Below are 22651 nucleotides of genomic sequence, written 5' to 3'. Positions count from 1 at the left end.
TTATAGGTCTGGCCTTACTCCACGGGACTGCTTTTGCATCTTGGTCAAAAATGAGTCGCGTATATTTGTGTGGGTCTGTTTCCGGGTTCTCTATTCTGTTTCACTGATTTGTGCGTCTTTCCTTTACCAAGAACACACCATCTATAACTATATAATAAGTCTTGAAGTTGGGGAAAAGTGATTCTTCTCCTTTTATTCTTTTTAAAAAATTGTTATTCTAATTTCTTGCCTTTCAGTACAGATTTTAGAATAATACTGTCTATATCTACAAGAAATTTTGCCGGGATTTTTTAGGAATTGCATTAAGTATGCATGTTAATTTGGTGAGAATTCAGATCTCTTCTATGTTGAGTCTTGTTTAGATCTTTCATGAGCTTTTTGTAATGTTCAGCATACAAGTCTGATACGTATTTTGGTAGATTTACACCTAAGTATTTTCTGGAGCTCTTGTAACTGATACTGTATTTTAATTTTGGTGTTCATACGTTCATTTGCGGTACACTGATCTGTATACGGCAGCCTCGCCGAATTCTCACATTAGTCCTAGCAGTTTTTTGAACACTCCTTGGGATTCTCCACATAAACAACCATGTCATCCACAGATAAAGACAGTTTTGTTTCTTCCTTTCCTTTAAAAAAATTTTTAACATTTATTCATTTTTGAGAGACAGCACGACTGGGGGAGGGGCAGAGAGAGAGGGAGACACAGAATCAGAAGCAAGCTCCAGGCTCCGAGCTGTCAGCACAGAGCCCGACACGGGGCTCAAACCCATGAACCGCGAGATCATGACCTGAGCCAAAGCCAGGTGGTTAACCGACTGAGCCACCCAGGCACCCCTGTCCCCTCTAGATCTTAGGGGGAAACCAGTCTTTCACCTTTGAGCATGATATAAACTGCAGTACATTTGTAGGTGCCTGTAATCAGGTTGAGAAGGTTCCCTTTCTCTTCCTGTTTTTCTTAGAGTTTTTAATCACGAACAGGTGTTGAGTTTTGTCAAATATTTTTTGTATCAATTAATACCATTATGTGATTTTTCTTCTTTTTTAACCTGTTAATATGGTGGGTTGTACAGATTAATTTTCAAATATTGAACCAGCCTGCGTCCCCAGAATAGACCCTCCCTGGTCTTGGTGTATAATTCTATATCTTGCTGAATTCCATTCACTAATATTTTATTAAGAATTTCTAGGGACATCTGGGTGGCCCAGTCAGTTAAGCATCAGACTTTGGCTCAGGTCATGATCTCGCGGTTTAGGACCTTGAGCCCCACGTGGCGCTTTCCACGCTCAGCATCGAGCCCTCGGCGAATCCTCTGTCTCCCTCTCTCTCTCTGCCCCTCCACCCTCATCTCTCTCTCTCTCTCAAAAATAAATAAACATTAAAAAAAAAGAATTTCTATGTTTAGGGGCATCTAGGTGAGTCAGTCAGTGGAGTGTCTGACTCTTGATTTCTGCTCAGGTCATGAGCTCACGGTTTAAAGGATCAAGCTCCAAGTCAGGCTCTGCACAAAGAGCTTGGAGCCTGCTTGGATTATCTCTGCCTTTCTCCCACTCACACTCTCTTTTTCTCTCTCAAAAATAAATAAAAACTTTTAAAAATTGTTTAAAAAATAATTCCTGTTTATATTCATGAAAGATATTGGTTTTTAGTTTGTTTTTATTTTTAACTGTCTTTGTTTTTTGCAATATCAGCGTCATAAAATGAATGGAGAAGTGTTCCCTCCTCTTCCATTGTCTGGAAGAGATCGCATAGAATGGATATTTATCTTCTGTTAATGTTTGGTAGCATTCTCCAGTGAAACCATCTGGAACTGGAAGTTTCTTTTTTTGGTGGGAAGAGATTTTAAATCAATTCTATTTCCTTAATAGTTATGGGGTTATTCAAACTATCTATTTTATTTGGATGCGCTGTGGTGGTTTGGGTTTTTGAGAAATGGGTCCGTTTCCATTTCTGTTTTTGTCAAATGTCCGTGTATGAGTTGTTGGTAGAATTCCTTATCCCTTTGATGCCTGGAGAGTCTGTGTTAACATCCCTTATTTCATTCTTGATATCAGGCATTTGTGTCTTCTCTCTTTTTTCTTTGTCAGTCTTCTAGAGGTTTGTCAATTTTATTGATCTTTTCAAGCAACCAGCTCTTTGTTTCATTGATTTTCTCTTGTTTTTCTGCTTTTGATGTCCTATTTTTTATTTTTTTATTTTATTTTTTAAGGTCTCCACCCTATGTGGGGCTGGAACTTGCAACCCTGAAATCAAGAGTCACATGCTCTACCAACTGAGCCAGCTGGGAGACCCCAATGTCTTCTTATCTTTGTTGTTTCCTTCTGCTCACTCTAGGTTCATTCTGCTCTTCTTTTTCTAGTTCCTTGAGGTAGGAGCTCAGGTTGCTGCCTTGAGACTTACGGTTTTTTTCTAACGTGTGCATTTAGTATAAGTTTCCCTCTCAGCACTGCTTTGCTTGTGTCCCACACATTTTGCTAAGCTGTAATTTCATTGTGTTTATTTTTTTTAATGTTTACCTATTTTTGAGAGATAAAAAGAACATGCAAGGGTGGGGGGCGGGCCGAGAGAGAAGGTGACAGAATCCAAGCAGGCTCTGCTCTGACAGTAGCAAGCGCAATGTGGGGCTTGAACTCACAAACTGTGAGATCATGACTTGAGCTGAAGTCGGATGCTTACCAATGGAGCCATCCAGGTGCTCGTGTATTTTCATTTTCATTCAGTTCAGTGTATTTTTAAAAATTTCCTTGGCACTTCTTCTTTGACCCATGGGTTGTTTACAAGTATATCATTTAGTTTCTAGGTCTTGAGAGATTTTTCCTGCTGTCTTTCTGTTATTATTAAGGTGTTAAGCTGGTGGGCGTCGATACCGGAAAGGAGACCAAAAATGCCATGTCATTCCAAGTTTCCCTTGTGTCAGTGCGAGGGAAGCCAGCTTTTCCTATTCGGATGGCCAGAAAGCTGGCGCTACTTCGGACGCTGAGGTCATCCACTTGCCGTTTTTGCCGTCTGTCATTATCTGTTTAAAGCCTTCTTTGCCCCAGAAGTTTGCAGAAGCATTTGTCAGCATGTTTTCAGGTCACGGCCTCACTCATGGAATTCTACAACCAGGAGATTTTGCTCGTTTGATGGAGCAAGCATGTGGGGTCCGGATGCCAGCAGCCTCTGTAACTCTGGAAGAACTAAAGGCATCAGAGACTCCCCGAGAGGGGTTACTGACGGCCACTCGCGCAGCCGTCAGGTAGAGGTGAGCTGAGTGAGCGGCGGCGGCGCGCTCAGGACCGAGGGAGTCCCTCATTTATTTCATCCTTGGTTTATTGATGATTTCTGTTTCTGAAAATGTATGGCCATGGACCCAAGGGTAAATAAAAATCACTCTCTGACCCTGACCACCTTTGTCTTGACTCTCGAAACTTAAATGTAGAGAAGGTGGGGGGCTGGCTGCGACCGTTATCAGCCCAGCTTAGCAGCAGGTACCCCATTGGGGGGAGTCTAAAGGAAGACAAGGAAGAGAAGAAACTGAAAACTGCTGTTAGCGGCTCAGTTGGAAGTCTTGTCTAAAGAGAGTGATCTCTAGTCGGCACAACCTCTAAGGGGGGAAGGGAAGAAAGACTGTGTGTCCTTGTCTGAAGAAAGCGGGGGTCGCGGAAGAGGGACTGTAGAAAAAGACTGGAGGAGGAAGAAATGGTAGGCGCAGGAGACTCAGGAGCGTAGACGGACAGGAACCTCCGCTGGGAACCACGTGACAAAAGGCTCAAAACTCAGGGCGCCTGGTTGACGGACCTGCAGCTCTTCATGTCACGGTTGTGAGTTTGAGCCCCATGTTGGGTGTAGAGATTACATAAAAATAAAATCTTTAAAAAAATGTTCAAAATGCAAAGGGTGAAGGAATCTCAGAGGGGGGAACTGGGGAAACTATGTCCCCAAGGTTGCCTGATGCCAATCCATCCTTACCTCTCGGGGAGGAGGGGGGGGGGACAGGCTGCTGGCATCTCGGGTCAGCTCTCTTCTCATCCTCCGTGGTCCCCACACGAATAGGTTGTCTGGGGATGTGTGTTCTTACGGTCTTCCAAATCGCCCGGAAAGCTGCGGGGGAGACGTTGCCCTGTTCTTCTGGACGAGATTGCCTGCAGAGCTCCTGGGGGAAGACGCCTGATTTAGTTACTCGTTGCCGCCTTTTTTTTTTAAAGGATTATTTTTTTATTTTAAAATGTTTTTTATTTATTTTTGAGAGACAGAAAGAGACAGCACAAACGGGAGGGTCAGAGAGCGAGGGAGGCACAGAATCCGAAGCAGGCTCCAGGCTCTGAGCTGTCAGCATAGAGCCCGATGCAGGGCTCGAACCCATGGACCTAAAGATCACGATCTGAACCAGAGTCGGAGGCTTAGCCATCTGAGCCCCCCAGGCATCCCTACTCTGTGCCCTCTGAAAGAAAAAGGGCATGGCAGAGAGTGGCCACCTCCCACCAGGCTGGGAAAGATCTCCAAGCTGAAACAAATTGTTTCATCCTTTTGGGCCCTAAAGAATAAAGATGCTGGTTAATTTTTTTAAAAGAGAACTTAAAAGAAAGTTTATTTATTTTGAGAGAGAGAGAATGAGAGCATGTGTGCCGAGAGTGGGGAAGGGAAAGAGAGAAAATCCCAAGCAGGATTCATGATGTCAGTGCAGAGCCCCATGTGGGGCTTGACCCCATGACCCTGAGATCATGACCTGAGCCAAAATCAAGAGTTAGATGCTCAATTGACTGAGCCCCCCTGGCACCCTGGTGGTTAAATTTGAGATATAGAACCAAAAAAAAAAAAACCGTTCACTGAAGCAATAAGCCATAATCATGTGTAAAGCAATATCCTTTGTGAAAAGCTGCAGTAGAAGAAATAAAATCCATTATAAAACAACAAGAAAAACAAGAGGAGGTTTCGAAAACGCACTCACCCCCTAACACTTCCACACTTCCCATAAAAAAGAATGCTGCTGTGGGCGCCTGGGGGGCTCAGTCGGTGAAGCGTCTGACTGCGGCTCACGTCATGAGCTCATGATTCGTGGGTTTGAGCCCCGCATCAGGTTCTGTGCTGACAGCTCAGAGCCAGGAGCCTGTTTGGGATTGTGTGTCTCCCTCTCTCTGTCTCTCTGCCCCTCCCCTACTCACACTCTGTTTCTGCACTCTCACGTTAGAAAGATTAAAAAAAGAACAATGCTGGGGTGCCTTAATCTGTTGAGCGTCTGACTTTGGCTCAGGTCATAGTCTCTCAGTTCCTGAGTTCGAGCCCCACATCAAGCTCTGTGCTGGCAATGTGGAGACTGGGATTCTCTCTCCCCCCCTGTGTCCCCTTTGTGCTGTTACAGAAGAAAACTTCAACTGAGCAAATTCCAAGTGATTCATGATTCGGGCAGTTTCTCAGCTAGCAAGAAGTTTGCTCTAAGGAATTGTAGAAAATGGAAGGTTTTTATAGGAAGGAAGGTCAGTCTCAAAAGTTATTAGTAAAATATAAAAGAGCATGATTCTGGGCAAGGTCACCTTCCCTTAGGGGGAAGGCCAGGACTCATTATTTTTTTAGTTTATTTGTTTTTTCACAACATTACCAATTTATTGCAAACATTTAATGCCAATTCCATAACCCAACTTTTTTTTTAGTTTATGTATTTCGAGAGACAGCACAAGCAGTGGAGGGCAGAGGGAAGGAGAGACAGAATCCCCAGCAGGCTCCACGCCATTAGCACAGAACCCCAATGTGGGGCTTGAACTCACAAACCTCGAGGTCATGACCCGAGCTGAGATGGAGAGTTGGATGCTTGGGTGAACGGAGCCCTCCCAGCGCCCCGGCACAAGGAGTCTTCTCAGGCGGATGACCGGCCTCACCTTCCTTTGGAGGATGAAGAAAGGCCATGTCACAGATTCCCTCGTTGGCGCTGACCAGAAAATTCCTGACTCACTATTAAGACTTACATTTCTGGGGGCGCCTGGGTGTCTCAGTCGGTTGAGCGTCCCACTTGGGCTCAGGTCATGATCTCACGGTTCATGGGTTCGAGCCCCGCCTCGGGCTCTGTGCTGACCACTAGCTCATAGCCTGGAGCCTGCTTCCGGTTATGTGTCTCCCTCTCTCTCTGACCCTCCCCTGCTCACGCTGTCTCTGTCTGTCTCTGAAAAATAAAAATAAAAACATTAAAAAAAAAAAAAGACTGACATTTCTGGGGGAAGTTGACAGTGCGATCAGCTTAGGTTTTAAGCCCCGGTTGGGTGACTGGCCTCAGCGATGCTATTTGTGGTTTTCTTTTGAACAATTCTCCCCTTTTGATTAGACCCTCAGCTTAGCCAAGAGGTGGGACTGGAGTGTGAGGCTCTGGGGTCCTCGGGGTCCTCGCGGCCCCTACGGACCCCGGCACAGCTCCCAGGTGAGGAGTCGCCAGGTCCCTGTGCCCCACAGGCCACAACCTCAGTCTCGGGGGCGGCACTTGCTTGGTGGCTGGCAGCTGCGAACGGCATTTGCAGCGTTGGGGAGGGGACGGCTCAGGGGGCCTTGTGCGACTGTGGAAGCGGCGTGGCCCGCAGCGTCGGAGTCTTGTCAGAGCCGCGTTTGCAAGACCGAACCTGCAAGGAAGTCCTCGCCGCAGCAGCCAGCCCTTTGGGCCCAGTTGCTCACGGGTCTCAGTAAGTGAACTTGAGCATCCCCGGAGGCGCTAATCCGGATTGAACAGGTGATGTGAAGTCACACTGCAGACACCTCCTTGCTCAGCTAAAACATCATCAAAGGCTACCCCATTTTTAACAACTATTTGGGCTAGAGAATTTAAAGGTCTTTAGCAGAAGATTCTGTAGTAATTTCAGGGATTAAGGAAAATTTTCGGATCACAGACTTATTTACATTTATCCCTAACCGGGTCAGGACAGGCCAAGGGAATGATTTCAACAACTTACATGCCGGGAGTCAACCGAGGAAACGTCTTCTTTTGCTTGTGAGAAATTGGGGCACAGTTACATTTTCTCCTCGGCTGAGGTACAAGGTTGGTCTAATTACCAGAAGGGACTTCCTCACTTAGCAGTGGCCTGGGAGACACCGATGAGGTGTTTTCTTTCCTGGCCAGTGCTCAAGGAAGGGAAAGGAAAAGGAGAGAGGGGTTCATGCCTAACACTTATTTTTAGTTTTTTAAAAATGTATTTATATTCGAGAGAGACAGAGAGAGACAGAGAGACAGAGAGACAGACAGACAGACAGACAGCGTGAGCAGGGGAGGGGCAGAGGGAGAGGGAGAGTGAGAATCTAAAGTAGGCTTTGCACTGTCGGCACAGAGCCCAGAGAGTGAAGTGGGACACGGACCTGCGAAACCGTGAGGTCGTGACCTGAGCCAAAACCAAGAGTTGGACACCTAACCAACCTGGGTGCCATCCAGGTGCCCCCAAAAGGTTACATGTTTAAAGTATGAAATTAGGGGCGCCTGGGTGGCTCAGTCAGCTGAGCGTCCAACTTCCGGCTCAGGTCATGATCTTGCGATTCATGGGTTCGAGCCCCACGTCGGGCTCTGTGCTGACAGCTGGCTCAGAGCCTGGAGCCTGCTTTCAGATTCTGTGTCTCCCTCTCTCTCTGCCTTTCCTCATTCGCATCCTCTTTCTCTCTCTCTCTCTCTCTCTTAAAAATAAATAAACATTAAAAAGTTAATAGAAAATAGAGATTGCATGAGCCAACAGGGGATCAGCAGAAAGCCGGACGCCAGTATCGCCTGGTCTGCTGAGGACTATCTTCTCTGGGCCGAGTCTGCTTTCCAAAGGGAATACTGTAACCAGCAGCACTAAATGCAATTCCTGAAGCAGGGAAGTCCAGCAATTCTGAAAGTTTTGACGTTTTAAAATTTTTTTTAATTTTTAAATGTTTTTTTAAATTTATTTTTGAGAGAGAGAGAGAGAGACAGCACAAGCAGGGGAGGATCAGAGAGAGAGGGAGATACAGAATCCGATACAGGCTCCAGGCTCTGAGCTAACAGTCAGCACTGAGCCTGACAGGGGGCTCAAACCCACGAACCGTGAGATCATGACCTGAGCCGAAGCCTGATGCTTAACTGACTGAGTCACCCAGGCGCCCCTAGACGTTCTAAATTTGAGGTTCCCATTAGTTCTCTTGACCTTGCCTGGCAGTGATAATTCACAGAATTTTGCAAGTTTTTGTTAAGGCTCATATGATTTGCCCAACCTATCTGGCAAACATATACAATACCAAGAACATATTAACAATCCATGCTAAGTGTTTAAAGGGTCCAGAAGGAGGGGCGCCTGCGTGGTTCAGCTGGTTAAGTGTCCAACTCTTGATTTCACCTCAGGTCGGGATCTCACAGATCAAGAGTTCGAGCCCCACATGGGGCTCTGTGCTGACAGCGAGGAGCCTGCTGGGATTCTGTTTATTTGTCTCTCTCTGCCCTTCCCCTGCTCATACTTACTCTCTCTCAAAATGAATAAATAATCATTAAAAAAAAGAAATAAAGGGTCCAGAAGATCGGAAGCCTCGGAGAACAAAACCAGTTTTTCCAGGATTATGGACCTACCAGGTCAGACATTGCCAGTAGACTGTGTTCATAACTTGACAGAAGTCTCTTCACCAACGTCTATTCATAATGCGAGTCATCTTAAATGCTTATGGTGGGTGAAGAAATGCAAAAATCAAGCCAAGAAGAGCCGATGTATCTGCAGAAAGTAAGGCGGCCGCAGGGAATAAACTCCAAAGCAGGGACTCCGGAGAGCACGGCTGAACGGGCTCCTTTTGTTTCGGGGCAGAATGGACATCTGGACGGGGAAGGTTGTGGCCTGTCGTCACGCGCGTCACATAACGAGGCCAACCGTTTGGCCTGGTGATGAGGTACAGGTGGGTCACCCGGTCTGTAGGTCACCGGGGGTCCGCCTGCACAGGCGTGAGTAGAGGTCGCGCTGACCCGGGTGCTCAGAACACTTGATCGACTCTGGGCTTCTCATTACAGAGAAACCGAAAGGTGTCTGGGTGCGCTATGTTCTCGACTGCTCTTTAAATTGCACTCATTCAAAAACATATGCTTCTAGAAATGATGGAATGTCCTCATAAATTTGCAAATCAAAACAATTCTGATATGTTTCACAATACTTCCTAGTTTTCACTAGAAATGAAGGTTTCTAACGGTTAAGAATTCTAAGTAATAGCTTTGTATGCCAGGAAAGGAAGATGTGTTTTGGTTTTGAGAAGGCACGAGAAATGGAGATAGGCTTTTTAAAAAATTCTTTAAAGTGTTTATTTACTTTTGAGAGAGAGACAGACAGAGCATGAGCTGGGGAGGAGCAGAGAGAGAGGGAGACACAAAAACGGAGGCAGACTCCAGGCTCTGAACTGTCAGCACAGAGCCCGGTGCAGGGCTAGAACCCATGAACTGTGAGGTCATGATCTGAGCCCCGAAGTCGGACAATTAATCAACTGAGCCACGCAGGCACCCCTGGGGATGTGTTTTTTTTTTTGATGTAAAAGAAAGTAATTTTGTCCTAAAGTGACACTCACTGTTTAAAGAAGAAAAACAAGGGTGTCTGACTGGCTCAGTGATAGAGAATTTGACTCTTGATCTCAGGGTTGTAACTTCGAGTCCTACATTGGTGTAGAGATTGGGTATACAGATTACTTAAAAATAAAAAAAACCTAGGGGACTGCGGTGGCTCAGTCAATTAAGCCTCCGACTTTGGCTCAGGTCAACATTTCACAGTTCGTGAGCTCCGGCCCCGCTTGGGTGAGCCTCACTTCTCTCTTCGTCTCTGTCTCTCTCCTCCTCCCTCTGCTCCTCCTGGGATTCTCTCTGTCCTGCCCCTCGCTCACCTGTACCCTGTAAATAAATAAATAAATAAATAAATAAATAAACAAACAAACAAATAAATAAAATAAAAATAAAAAATCTTTAAAAATAAAATAAAGAAGAAAAACATACGGTAAAATCAGGATGTGATAAGGAGTCTTTGAAAGAGATTTATAACATGTGGCCAAGCCGGCCAAAAGTAAAATGAGTTTATGTAAAAATGACTGCTGACAGATACCCAAAGTATGTGGGGCATGGGGGGCACAGAAATGTGTACAAACAGACCTTGTTGAACTCACCTTTACCCTCTGTCTTGCCAATTTTTTAGATTCACCTCTTCTTTGTATAAAAGAAAAGTTGCCTGCTCTGGTCACTTCAGGTTTTCAGGCTTTGAGAAGGTTCCCGTGTACCTGTAAACATTCAACAAAACCTGTGCTTTTCTCTTGGTCATCTGTCTTGGGTCAGTTTTATGAGACGCACCTGGAAACCCAAAGATAGGAGAAGAAACCCCACCCCCCACCCGGGGTTGGAGGCACCACCCCTTCCCGAGGACACAGATGCGTCTGCAGAAGCCCTCCCCAGGAGCCACGGAAAGATGGACGAGGCATGGAGGCCAAACAGGGAGCGTGGTTTGGAGGCCACAGGCACATCAGTGCGGAGACCGTGGGGCCGAGGCAGAGGACGGCGCCTCGGAGCACGGCCAGTGTGACCCATTCCCAGTGTCCCCTCCTCAGGAATTCACAGGATGCCAGCATTTCAGGAAACTGCTGTGGTCAGTCGTAGCGAATTTCCAATGGCCTCCTTACAATTTAAAAGTAGCCCAGACCTGAGATAAACAAGTGCCTCTGTCCTCAAAGGACCTTGCATTTCAATGAGCTTCAGTTTTCAAGGAGCACAGGGTTGCAAAAGAGGCAGAATGGACCACGTCCCCTCCCCCGGAACCCCTACTTTGCATTTACTCCAGGAGGCAATTGTGAACTGACTCTAAGAAATGACAGGGGCTTCCCTTAAAATTTAAAAATGCCTAAAACGCATCTGTCTGAGTGAATGCCCCCAGGCCCCCAAAGAGACTCGCATCTCAATGCAAGGTCCTTTCAAAGGAAAGGAGTATTTTTGCTTGGCTTCCTGGCATTGTTTAAACAACCAAAACAACCACCCAGGGCCTGCCGGTAAGACCCTATGCAGTCCTCCAGAGCATCTCCAGCCTGGAAGAGTCTTTTCCTCTCCTCTCCCCTCCTCTGCCCCCTCCTCTCCACCCCCTCTCCTCTCCCCTCCCCTCCCTTCTCTTCTCCTCCTCTCCTCTCCTTTCCCCTCCCTTCCTCTCCCTTCCCTTCCCCTTCTCTCCCTTGCCCTCCCCTCCCCTCCTCTCCTTTCTTAGAAGAAAAAACCCTGGCAACTGCGTGACACTATACACATAATTCCAATCGTATTGAAAATCTAAAAAGACAAGACGAAACAGCAAAGCTTGTAGAAGACAAGAGACCGTCTTCATGATTGCGGGGTTGGGAGAGATTTCTTCACACACAAAGCACGAGCCATGGGGAAAATGTTGACAAATTGCCATTTTCTCAGCTCTGCCAGCACTAGGCCACGTTGGCATTCACGTTTCCACTGTGCCTCCCGCACCGTCGCACCGTGCGGGGTATGCCGGCCGGACGCCTCCGGCTCCGTTTTCCAAGCGAGGCTTGGGGGGTTACCGCCTCGGGACCGGTCCGTTTGTTTCTGACGTTTTCTGAGATTTGCTTTGCTATGCTCTTTACCTTGTTGTTTTTGGGAGAGAGAGAGAGACAGCATGAGCAGGGGAGGGGCTGAGGGAGTGAGACAGAGGATCCGAAGCAGGCTCCAGGCTCTGAACTGTCAGCACAGAGCCCGACGTGGGGCTCGAACTCAAGAACCGTGGGATCATGACTTGAGCCGAAGCCGGACGCTTAACCGACTGAGCCACACAGGCGCCCCTGAACCACATCTTCTTGATCCGCTCATCAGGTGATGGACACTTAGGTGCTTTCCATGATTTGGCTATTGTTGACAGTGCCGCTATGAACATTGGGGAACACGTGCCCCTTTGCATCAGCACTTCTGTATCCCTTGGGTAAATCCCTAGCAGTGTTATTGCTGGGTCATAGGGGAGTTCTAGTGTTAATTTTTTGAGGAACCTCCACACTGTTTTTCCAAGCGGCTGCACCAGTTTACATTCCCACCAACGGTGCAAGAGGGTATAAAATATACGTTTAAGTTTATGTATTTATCTTAAGAGAGAGAAGAGAGAGGCAGAGAGAACGCTCGTGGAGCCCAATGCAGGGCTTGAACTCAGGAACCGTGAGACCGTGACCTGAGCAGAAATCAAGGGTTGGATACTTAACCAACTGAGCCACCCCAGTGCCCTCAGGTGAAGTCTATCCACTTTGGGGAAACCCTTAAACTTCACTTGGGGCTGAGGATGCCTGTGTCCAGGTTTGGCTGAAAGCGGCGCTGGTAGGGGGTCTCGACGCGCCCCCCTGATTTTGTGAGATCAGCAGCAGAGCGGAAGCGCTGTCCCTCAGCACCAGGCTCACGTGTGCTCTCGGTCTTAGGAGAGTGAGTGCTGGATCTGATCAAATGCCTTATTAACGCCTACTGCTGCCATCAGGTGGTTTCCTTTAATTTGCTTAGTAAGGACTTCCGTGAAGTGACTTCCTGATGTTAAACTACACCTGTAGTTACGGACTAGACCCTATTTGGACATGCATCATATCTTATTATTTTGCTGTATCGCCCAAATCCAATTGCTTATTTTTTCTTTAAAATGTTTGCATTTGTATTCCAAAGCGAGAGGTGACCATAGGTTTTACTGTATAGTCTCATTAGTAGGTTTAGATATTAGGTTTGTTGTTGGCTTTATGGAAGAGCAAAGGTCAAGACTAAGTAATACAAGAGCACCTGGGTGGCTCAGATAGTTAAGCGTCCGACTCTTGATTTCACCTCAGTCATGATCTCACAATTCGTGGGATCAAGCCCTGAGTCAAGCTCTGTGCCGACAGAGGAAAGCCTGCTTAGGATTCTCTCTCTCTCCCTCTCTCTACCCCTCCCCTGCTCACGCATATGTGTGTTCTCATTTTGTCTCTCAAAAATAAGGAAATAAAACATTAAAAATTAAATTAAAAATAAAATTAAAAAATATAAAAAAAAGGAAGGGGCTTCTGGGTAGCTCAGTCTGTAAAGTGTCTGACTTTGGCTCAGGTCATGGTCTTGTGGTTCATAAGTTTGAATTCCAAGTGGGGCTCTGTGCTGATCACTCACAGCCTACAGCCTACTTGGGATTCTGTGTGTGTGTGTGTGTCTCTCTCTCTCTGCCCCTCCTCTGCTTGTGCTCTGTCTCTCAAAAACATATAAACATTAAAAAAGAAAGATAGTCTGTTTCTTGGTTTGCCTCTCCCTCTTAAACAAAAAAAAGCATCTGACATCAGTTCAGGTCATAATCTCAGGGTTTGTGAGTTTGAGTCTCACATTGGGTGCAGAGATTATTTTTAAAGATCTTTAGAAAAGGGGGCTCCTGGTGTCTGATTCTTGATTTTGGCTCAGGTCATGATCTCATGGTTTGTGAGATCAAGCCCCAAGCAGGGCTCTGTGCTGACAGTGTGGAGTCTGCTTGGGATTCTCTCTCTCCCTCTCTCTCTTCTCCATCTATGCTCACACTCTCTCTTTCTCAAAATAAATAAAATAAGCTTTTACAAATTAAAAGTCATTAAAAATATTTTTTAGAGTTTATTTATTTATTTTGAGAGAGTACGCACAAGTAGGTGAGGAGCAGAGAGAAGGAGAGACAGAATCCCAAGCAGACTCTGCACCATCAGTGCAGAGTCGGATGTGGGGCTTGAACTTACCAATCATGAAATCATAACCTGAGCTGAGATTAAGAGTCAAACACTTAACTGACTGAAGCTCAGTCTTTAAAAAAATTAACAAAATGAATGTGGGTCTTGAGTGGACAAATTTTACGGATAGTGAGTAATCAGATTCTATGCATCTGGATTTAAAAAAAAAAAACTATAAAGTGGTGACTGGGTGGCTCAGTCCATTGAGTCTGACTCTTGATTTCAGCCCAGGTTATGATTCCAGGGTCATAAGATCTGCATTGGGCTTCCTACTTAGCTAGGAACCTGCTTAGGATTCTACCTCTCTCTCACTCTCACTTGCTCCCTCTGCCTCTCCCTCTACCCCTCTTCCCTGCTCATGCAAGGGCGGGCGCACACTCACACACACACACACACACACACACACACACACACACACACACACACGGCTATAATTGGAGCCGACTATAGTTAGTCTACCTCGGGACGGAGACTTTAAGGAAATATTTGCACACAGCTGGTGAAACTTGTTTTGCTTCAGGGAAATTCCCTGTCTTCTCGGGGACTGACATAGACCGCCTAATTCTACTGGTTAAAACAAAACAAAAGAAACCTGAAGTCCACTCCTATGTCTGAGCTGACAAAATTTAGAACTGAGAATTCTTTCTCTGTACCTCCTGGGGGCAGGGGGCCTGGCCTGCATAACTGACACAACGTCAGCTCCGCCCCCCCCTGCCCTAGGTGTTGAGGAGCAAAGGAGCACCAAAACCCGATTTCCCTAGTGTTTAAATTAATTTAAGTCTGTTGGTTTGAGATAAACAATATTTATCAAACTATATATATACATATACAGAAACAAACTTGTATTCTACCTGGATTTGCTGAAGGTCAAATAACTTCCTGTTTTCTCCGTTATAATTTGTTAGAACAAAGTGGGGGAGGGAGAATGACTTAGAGTGATGGTCAGTTTTGTCTGTCTCAGTTTTCAGGGGTAATTGTTCAGAGAATTTGGAAAGTCCCTGCTAACCTAAAATGTTAAACGTTAATAAATTGAGATTAAATTCATTGGCTATCCAATGAGATAAGAAGCTAAAGCACTAATTACTAGATGTAGGTTTGTGCTTTTGACTTCTAAAAAAAAAACTAAGGATATTTAAAGCTTAAAAAACATGCTTTGTACTTAATTGGTTCATAAATTTACCATCTAAAAAAATTCTGGTGTAAACACCTCTCAGTTGGTTACTAAGTCCTCAATTGGAGACTAACGTTTCTATCAGTTAAAATTCTGCTAAGTGTACTTCAGACTGATGGAAAGTAAGGAAAGCAACCCTATACGCAGGGAAATGGTGAATATGTAAGAATGATATAAGGAATAAAAACACATTTGTGTTGAAGGTAAGAGAAAGCAATTTTTTCGTAAATGAGACTGTTTGTTTGGAGAGAAGTGGCTTTGGGACAAAGTTTAAAGGCAAAGGAAAGTTGTAGAAGGTTAGTAATGAGAAATCTTTGAAAAGAAATCTGATGATGGGTGCTCAGGATAGACTAAGGTTGAGATGAATGGAATTTTTAAAAAGGTACACTGGTATAAGTTTAAAACTCTGCTTTTTCTGTCCAAAAGACAACATTTTCTTGGATTGTGGATCTGCTCTTAATAAGACAATGAAAATAAAGGTTTTTCTCTTTTGTCTGCCAAGAAAACAAACACTTGAGGTTCCATCTTTATCAGGTCTTTGATTGCTTAGTTAAAACTTCTCAATGTTAACGGAGCTAGGTTTTGCTAACAGCTATCATGCTATACATTCACCTTTAAGATCTTTTATTGCCAATTTGGTTAAATAAAGTTTTAAGATTTGTTATGATCTGTAATCCTATTTAGAATGTGTTTTATAACTTGCTAAGGTTTTAGCAAACTTCCCAGGATTTAAATGATAAAAAAATCTTTTGACCAATTAAGCCCTTTTATTTGGAATGCTAAGTTACTTAGAAAAACCCTGTCATACAATGGTAAACCTTAAGCTGTATTTCATGGGTCAATGCTGCAACTGCCCAAACACATATGAAATTCCTAAAGTTTTAATGTTTTGGTAGAAGGTCATTACTTAATCCTCGGATTAGTGAAAGTGTTAAGTGTCACTGAATTTGTCAATTGCATCATAATGAACTCTCATCAGATCTTTAACAATGTTCAGTTCTGAGATTTTGTCATTTATAATTGTTCTTATTCTCTCACAAAACATATTTCTTCTTCAAAGAGATTTATAAAAAGGACTTTTAAACAAATACAGGTACTTAACATCTTTAAGATTCATACTAAATATAAAGTATTCATTTCTAAACAGAAGCATTTATCTTTTCTCTCTACCTAAGCCCTCTAAATTTCAAGAACTCCCAGTGAGTGATCTTTCTTTCATGGCAATTACAATTGTTTGCGTAAGTTCAGTATGAGTCCGTTCATTTTGTAGCAGGACACCATTGGAAATACCAAGGTTATTTGACCAAGGCTTTGACTGAAACATCATATTTGAGAGTCAGGCATAGACTCGGATATGACCATGCAGCTTTAAGGAACTAAGGTTGACTTTATTAAACATGGAGCCATAGAGCCTCGTGGAAATGTTGGCCGGACACCTGCTCACAGAGTCCCCAGCTGCCTCCCCAGGTAAGTATAGAAGGGCACTTCCGGGCAGGTGCAGGAACCTCAGCATGTGTTGGGAACTTCGTGAAGAGGAATCTGCCCAATTCTACAGGTATTGCAGGCCTGTCTGCTGGAAAATGCTTGGCTTGGCTTCTGGCCTGGAGAGGCTACTAGAAGTTCAACCTGGAGATTCCAGCAAAGCAAACTTTAAAAAAATAATCCTTGTGAACAATCCTTATTCTTGCTGAGCTTATGTAATTAATTAGGTCAGGGCTGTTAAGACTGGACTTGTTCCACAAATGCATTGGTCTCGAATTGGCTATCTCTGGAAATGGGCTTTTTTAGAGAGAAAAACTGTTTCAGCCACACACTGTTATAGATGTTAAATTCCAGTTCTAATTGTCTTTGAATGTTTGTTGTTGGTCTAAATTAGACAACTTGAGGTAACCTTCAAAACAATTGTTACAGTATTTCATGTATACACAGTCTTCTGTGCTTGTTATTCTGTCGGGATAATATTTCAAGGATAGGAGCCACCGCTTTCAAAGACTTAGAGGTGGACGTCACAGATACACTACTAAACAAAGGATTCCGCTCTCAAAGTTTCAGGCATCACCCCATGGGCTCATCACTCTGGAGTTAACCTGGTGAGGTGATCCAGATCCAGTCAACCTGCTTAAACTGACCCTCAAAACACACTGGCTCCTGAAATCTCCAGCCCTGCTCCAGCCACAGCCCGGAGCTGGCTGATCTACGTTTCAGGAATTGCCGGTCCAACGACATAAACTGTCTTTACTCTTTGCCATCAGATTGACAAACTTTGCTAACTTTATCTGTCCTTCACACATTACAACCTCCTTTCTGCAAGGGCTACAAAATCTCTTTAACTCTAAGGGGCTAATTTCACTCCTGACAAATGTTGGCATGGTGGCTGGAGTGTTGGTGCTCATTTTGTGCCTTGTTCTCTGTTTCTTTAAAATAACTAATCGAAGCTTTCACAGAATAAACGTTAAGCTATACCACCTTCATTCATAAAATGAAAAAGGGGGAGATGCTGGGAGCCATTTCTGAAGTAAGGTGGGTTTGCAAGGTCTCCCACCGTCAGATGGCAACAGGCATCTACCCCCACTCAACCCCCACTCAATTTCTGCTTGAGCACCAACCCCCCAGCCGCCTGATTGACTGATATCAGGAGTGACTTGACTTCTTATGCTAAAAATATGTGAATTGTACCTCATGAAAAAACTTGTTATAGTTGTTTCTTCTTTTGTGATTGTGGGAGCAAATGTTGCATTTCCTGATGAAAACCTGTTTTTCTTCCCCTCCAGAAAACAGGCTATTGACCCCTGCTCACAAAAGGACTAACTCTTGCCTTTGCTATGCTAAAAACATTGCCTTATATTTTTTTTTTTATGTTCTTTATTTATTTTTGAGAGACAGAGAGAGACAGTGGGAATAGGGGAGGGTCAGAGAGAGAGGGAGATACAGAATCTGAACCAGGCTCCAGGCTCTGAGCTAGCTGTCAGCACAGAGCCTGATGCAGGGCTCAAACCCACAAACTGTGAGGTCATGACCTAAGCTGAAGCTGGACGCTTAACCGACTGAGCCACCCAGGCAGCCCCTAAACATTGCCTTATATTTGAATGCTAAAGATCCATCCCTTCCTTCCCCATGTCATAAGCATCTGAGTCACCTACCTCAATCACTATTGATAAAGATTATGCACGAGTCTTCTACCAATCTATGTTCTGGGAAATTTTTACATACCAATAAATTTGTCAATCAGGAATCATTGTCTAAGGAATTGCCAATCCTGTTTTGTATCCTATACACTTTTTCAATAAAAAAGGCTGACTCTCTGGTCAGAGCAGAGATGCCTGCCTGCTGATCAGAAAGAACCTGGTGGCTCTCTCATTCCCTTTCCTTCTCGCCGACTCCCATCTCTTTTGCGCCAACATCGTCCATTCTTCAGGGGAACCCTGGACCTGCTGGAGCCAGACTCTGGCAAGACACAGAATTCGAAGCAGGCTCCAGGCTCTGAGCTGTCAACACAGAGCTCGATGTGGGGCTCGAACCCACAAACCATAAGATCATGACCTCAGCCGAAGTCGGACACTTAACTGACTAAGCCACCCAGGTGCTTCTCTCCTCCTCATTGTTGAGCTCAGATCAAAGTAGCTACCCCTGATTCAACTGATTCTCTTTCTTCCCCACACTTTCAGAGGGCTTCGTATTTGTTACGATTTTCTTTCTTTCTTTTTTTTTAATTGAAGTTTTGGATTTTCTTTTTTTTTGAGAGAAAGGGGCGGAAGTGAGCAAGGGGTAGAGAGAGAGGGAGGGAAAGAGAATCGGGGCTCATGTGATGCAGGGCTCAGGCTCACCCCATGCGGGATTCGAACTCACAAACCGTAAGATCATGACCTGAGCCAAACTCAGATGCTTAACCAACTGAGCCTCACAGGAACCCTAATTAAAGTGTTTTTATTTTATGTACAATGAGTTAGCATTAAGGTAGGCATCTTGGATGTCCGCAGTTATGGTAGGTCTCTTGGATGCCCCATTCAAGGAAGTTCACTAAATCCAACTTAATGAACCCTGTATCTTTCACGTACTTATGGGAACACTGGTGGCACATATTGAGGACGTGTTTCCGGATCAGACTGGTGGTTTAAGTGCACGCAGCAAGCACGGAGAACCCTGGCCAGATTTCGTCCGACGGCCCCAGTAGAGCTGCTGGTGACCCATCTTGCTCTCTTCGATGCAATGAGGCAAAAGGGTGATAGGATTTTCTGACTGCAGAAGGAAACTGCCACTAACTCAAGCAGAAAAGGGGTGTATTTGGCATGATGCTGAGTAGATCACTGAATTGGTGGAATGTTTGCTCAAGCAGGTTTTGGGACACACAGGCATGACCTGTTTTGAGTGGGGCCCAGAGCAATAAAGGGTCCCACAGAAGGTCTGGGCTGCAGTGCAGACTGCTGTACCATTACAGCCATAAGGCACAGCCAACCTAAAGGCTCCAGAGGATCTGTCCATGGTAGATAATAATGATACTGTGAAGAGTCTGTGGGAAGCGTCAGTAGAAGGATCCAAGCACAGACCCATAAAGATCTGGAGCAACGCCCTGTCTTCTGTGGCAGAGGTATTTACTATTCAAAAAGCAGCAGCTGGACGCCTGGGTGGCTCAGTCCATTAAGCGTCAGACTTTTGCTGGGTTCATGATCTCGAGGTTCGTGAGTTCAAGCCCTGCATCGGGCTCTATGCTGTCAGCCCAATCTGGGTTGGATCTTCTGTCTCCCTCTCTCTCTCTCTCTGCCCTTCTTCTGCTGGCTCTGTCACTCTCAAAAATAAATAAACCTTAAAAATAAAGCAGCTGCCATCGTGCTCCTGGGCTGTGATACAGATTTAGAAGTTGACCATGGTGGGAGGCTTGGTGCCTGGGTGGCTCAGTGGGTTAAGTGTCTGACTCTTGATTTCAACTCAGGTCATGATCTCACAATTTGTGAGATCGAGGCCCATATCGGGCTCTGTGCTGACTTGGTATTCTCTCTCTCCCTCCCTCTCTCTCTGCACATGCTCTCTCTGTCTCAAAACAAATTAATAAACATTAAAAAAAAGAAGCTGACCAGGGGACATCAAGTACGTATGTGAGGGGGCGCTGCCCATCATGAGCTAAATAAGTATTGGCAGACCGACTGCCACTGCAGGGGTTTCCAAAACCCCCTCCACAGGCTGGATTAATTTGCTGGAGCAGCTCAGAGAACTCAGACAAACTTACTTGACCATCAGTTTATTATAAAAGTATGTAACTCAGGAGTAGCCCAATCCTGTGTTCTCTCCAAGCGCACCGCCCTCCCGTACCTCCAGCCCAGGTCTCCAAACCCTGTGCCTTTTTTTCTTCTTTTTTCTGGGTTTTAAAGGAGGCTTCATTACAAAGGCACGATTGATTAAATCATTGGCCAGTGGCCATTGATTCAATCTCCAGCCCCTCTTCCCTCTGTGGAGGTTGGGGAAGGAGGAAGGAAAATTCCAACCCTCTAATTATTCAGTTAGTTCTCCGGGCAACCAGCCCCCATCCTTAGGTGTGGTACAAAAGTCACTGCATTCACATAACAAAAGACACCTTTCTGGCTCTCATCACAGGAAATTCCAAGAGTTTTAGGAGCTCTGAGCCAAAAACAGGGACGAAGACCATATATTTCTCATTATAACTCACAATGTTACATACAGTAAGAGACCAGAAGGTTTGAAGAAGAGGTGTGTGGATACCTGGCGTACCTAGGGGAGTACACGGGAAGGGCACGTGGGCGCCTGTGTCTCCGCCAGCGGCCCCTGCCAGGGCAGGAGCGCAAACTCCACTACCGGGTGAATGGTAGGAGCCCTGTGGTGGAGGTCACCCAGCTGCTCCACGTGGCGCAGTGGATCCGTGAAGGCCGTGAAGGCAGCGGCCGCGGTGGGAAGGCTGGAGCTTCGGGGCGGGCCTAGAAGGGGGGGGTTTTCTCGCAGCCAGGTTGATCTCAATACTGCTGTCACTGAATGCCCAATCCACCGGCAGCACAGATCAATGTGGAGCTCTTGGTGTGATGCCATTTGGTAAGGGGACTAGCCAGCCATTTGGTAGCAGAAAGGTTACATCGGATTCCTCTCACCCTGGGGGAGGGGGCCAGTAATTAGTCCAACTTTGGATTTGGATTTGCCTTCCCTATGAACAGCATCTCTGCTAGCAATCCATCTGAGGGCTTATGCACACCTGATCTATTGACATAAAATGCCACACGACAATACTTCAGAGCAAAGGAGTCTTTTTCCAAGAAAGGAGGCATGGCAATAAGCACATGTGCATGGAAGCCACCGCCCTGCCTCACACCGCATCTCCTAGAAACACCCAGAGTCTATTGCCTCACACCACATCTTCTAGAAACACCCAGAGCCTAGTGAAAGCGCAGCAAAGATGCTGGCTCGGCAAACACCCTGTGCTGCCGGGGAACCTTACTCCATAATGTGACAAATGCAATGAACGGCCAATACAAGGTGCTGTGAACCAGAGTTGGAGTGGGATCGCTGCTTTCCCCATCATTTCCAGTGACCCAGTTTATGTGGGCACCCGGGTGGCTCTGTTGTTTAAGCATTGGACTTTGGTTCAGGTTGTGATCTCATGGTTTGTTAGTTGGAGCCCTGCATCGGGCTCTCTGCTGTCAGTGGATGAGCCTGCTTGGGCTGTCTCGTCTCCCTCTCTCTGCCCTTCCCCTGCTCGTGCCCCCACATGTGCATGCACTTTCTGTCAAAAATAAATAAAAACATCAAAAAAAAAAAAAAAGAAGCTGTCTATGCCTTCCTTGAATTTGGACTTCGCTATACATATATATATGTGGTGGGTAGAATTATGTCCTCGGAAAAGTTCAAGTCCCAATCCCTGCAACCTGTGAATGCGACCTTATTTGGAAATAGAGCTGCTGTAGATGTAGTCAAGTTAAGAGGAGGTCAGGCTGGAGTAGGGGGAGTCCTAAATCCAATGACCAGTGTCCTTGTAAAAAGAGAGAAGGTCGGACACAGATACAGGAGACACAAGGGGAAGAAGTCGCGGGAAGACGTGCAAAGCTCTGGCGCAGACCCACGGTTTTTGATTCCTGTCTCCTTGCCCAGGAGTCAGGGAGGAAGCAGGGCCTTCCCCAACCGCTGCCGTCTAATTAAACAGCCCAGCGTGGTTAATGATGCTGTCACTTGCCAAAGCCTGGAAATGAAGCATGCAGCAATTTAACCCACTGATCTTCTACAGCCGGGGGCGGGGAGGGGGGCGCCTTGGCCTCAGCAACTCTCCCGGGCACCCCATGGGAACCCAGCCCTCAATCCGACGCTGCTTTCCAGGCAAAGGCCTTCTCTCTCCAGGCTTGCCCAAGAAGAGAGCGGGCAGGTCGTGGGAGAGAAGAGAGAGATGGAGGGAACGTCAAAGCGGTGCGCCTGAGCGCGGGCTCGGGCTGACACAGGTAGGCAGCGGACGCGGGTGGGCCGCCTCTGTGCGCGCGCGAGGGTCCCAGGGCATCCCGAGCCATGCGGTGGTCTCTCCCCCCACCTCCTTTTATTTCCTTCCTTTTATCTTATTTTAACAAAGGTGTCCATTTAAACGACAGCGAGGGAACGCCGGAGTTGAAGGAGAAAAGCAATCATTAAAGGGAAGTCGGAGGGAGGGGGAGAGGCATTCTGGCTGCAGCGTGGAGGCCTCGGGAACTGGGCTGAAATCGTGTCCCCCTCCCGAGGCCCCGAGCTCTCTGGGGGATCCCGGGAGGCGCTCTTCCGAACGGGATCCCGTCCCCCGGGCCCGCGCCGCGTCGGCCGCACGTCCAGTGCGAGGAGCCTTGGGACCCGACGCCGGCGGTAGCGGGGAGCCAGGACCCGCC

The sequence above is a fragment of the Suricata suricatta genome, chromosome X (genome assembly GCF_006229205.1).
Source record: "Suricata suricatta isolate VVHF042 chromosome X, meerkat_22Aug2017_6uvM2_HiC, whole genome shotgun sequence".
Lineage (NCBI taxonomy): Eukaryota > Metazoa > Chordata > Mammalia > Carnivora > Herpestidae > Suricata > Suricata suricatta.
Note: the sequence above shows the minus strand (reverse complement) of the source record.